This window comes from Mastomys coucha, unplaced genomic scaffold (genome assembly GCF_008632895.1).
Source record: "Mastomys coucha isolate ucsf_1 unplaced genomic scaffold, UCSF_Mcou_1 pScaffold7, whole genome shotgun sequence".
Taxonomy (NCBI): Eukaryota; Metazoa; Chordata; class Mammalia; order Rodentia; family Muridae; genus Mastomys; species Mastomys coucha.
In genome coordinates this window covers 64,048,371-64,050,719 of record NW_022196913.1, presented here as the reverse complement: position 1 = coordinate 64,050,719, position 2,349 = coordinate 64,048,371, and positions in this window count along the sequence as shown.

Below are 2,349 nucleotides of genomic sequence, written 5' to 3'. Positions count from 1 at the left end.
TTCATCAGGTCCTGAGCAGTGCCTCTAGCTGGAGTGTTCATCAGGTCCTGAGCAGTGCCTCTAGCTGTGGCTTCACTCCATCAAGAACATTCTTTCTTATTCATGGAAATGTACAAGTTGCAATGGAGACATTAGATCCCTGAATGGAAAGACCATTGTTGTGACTGTTCATCAAGAAATTCTAAGAGTTCATATATACTAAGTTTGACAAGAATAATAATTCTGGGAAGGCATTGTTTCCGGATGAAATGATAACAGAACTAACAGTGCTCACCTTCGGCTGTTTGCTGTCATGAATAGAACCTATGAGGTCACACATGTGCACACACACACACACACACACACACACATGCACATACATACTACATACACTTACATGCACAAAACGTACCACACATATGCATACACATACATTCTACTTACATTTACATGCACACAAACACACCACATATGTTGTACATACATACATACACATACATACATACATACACACACACACACACACACACACACACACACACACTCAAGCATGCACATGCCTGAATGCTCTGTTTTTAGCATGGTCAGTGATTTATACACCTGCAATATGTGATAATTCTATAGCATAAATTCTCCATTTGGAAATACGAAACACTCTAAATTAAAAAAACATAGATATAACTCATTGAATATGCATGCTTAAGTGCTGTATTATGCATCTTTTCATCTTTTAATGTGTCAGATAAAAATTACGTAAAACATTTTCAAGAAATTGTTTTGTGTTCTTCTTTATAACTCCAACATTAAATCTAGAAAGTTATCTTGCTGATAATTGGGTTATTAATAATATTGCCTGTAGCCTTTAATCTGCTTTAGAACATCTTACTAATCAGTACTGATATTGTTAGTAATACATATTCATTTGTGCTGGTTTAAAGGTTTGAAAAATCAGCTGCAGATGGCTTCATGTTTATGGATGTCCACACATATTTTGCAGTAGCTAGTGAGCATTAGGTTTCGGGGAGCTTTAGTATGACAGGAAGATGCAGAACAGGTGTGGAAGGACGTCTATGTCCCAATTCCCACGTGTCGCCTTCCTTGGTCTCCTTATTGATCACCCAATCAACAGCAGCACTTACTCTGCAGTGAGCACTGTGAGGGACTTTGCTTTGAGACAGATCCATAGTGCGCTTCCTTCCCTTGGGCACTTAAGGAGAGCATTGGTGGCCAAGGAGGTCATGAGCTTAGAGAGCAGGTCAGATGGCCAAGGAGGTAGGATTTGGAGATGAAGGGAAAGCAAGAAGGGATGTCAGGAATGACTGGGAGAACAGATGGAAGTAAAGCTCTGAGATGAAGAAGGTGGGTGATGGAATTGTGATAGGATATGACCTGCTGTGCAAGATGGCACATAGCATGCGACTTTCACACAGTGGGATCACAATATAGGAACCACCTATCATGGTTATTTGACATACCACAGGATGACTACTGTGATGGCTAGTCATAGGTCGTCTGAGAGGACGGAAGCTCAACTAAGAAAGTGCCTCCACAAGGTGGGGCTGTGGGCAAGCTTGTTGGACATTTTCTTATTTAGTGATTGATAGGGTAGGGGCCAGCCCACTGTGGGTGGTGCCACCCTGGGCTGGTGTAACTATAAAAAATCTGGCTGAGTTCTATAAGAAATCAGGCTGAGCAAGCCATGGGGAACAAGCCAGCAAGCAGCGCCCCTCCATGGCTTCTGCATCAGCGGCTGCATATAGGCTCCTGCCCTGTGTGAGTTCCTGTTCTGACTTCCTTCGATGATGAACAGGGATGCGGAAGTTTAAGACAAATAAACCCCTTTCCTCCCCAAATTGCTTTTGGTCGTGGTGTTTCATCCCAGCAATAGTAATCCTAACTAAGACACCTACAGATAAAGAGCGCTTCCTGCCTAGAGCCAACCTTTGGCGAAGTGATTTGGGAGGGAGGGAGGGGAGGAGGGAGGGAGAGAGATAGAAACTTTATAAAACAAACATCTAAGAGGCAATGCCTGGTGGGCGCAGGCATGAGATTACATCTGATTTGTGCTGGATTTCTCAACAGAGCTTCTGGGGTCTTCTCATATTGTTTGCATTTATTTATTTTTGTTGTGCTTAGGGGTAGAACTAAAGGCAAGTGTTCCACCTCTGAGCTATATCCTCAGGCCTTATATTTTTATTAAAAATAATACAAAAAGTAAAAAAAAAACCAACCCAGCTTTGTTTTAAATGCACATAATTGTAACAAGCAGTAGTAATTTTCTATCCTTCCCTTTTCACATAAACAGACAGGGTTTCCCAAGTTGCTACAGTGTTTCTAAGCAGGATTCTTTTTTTTTTTTTTTTTTTTTTT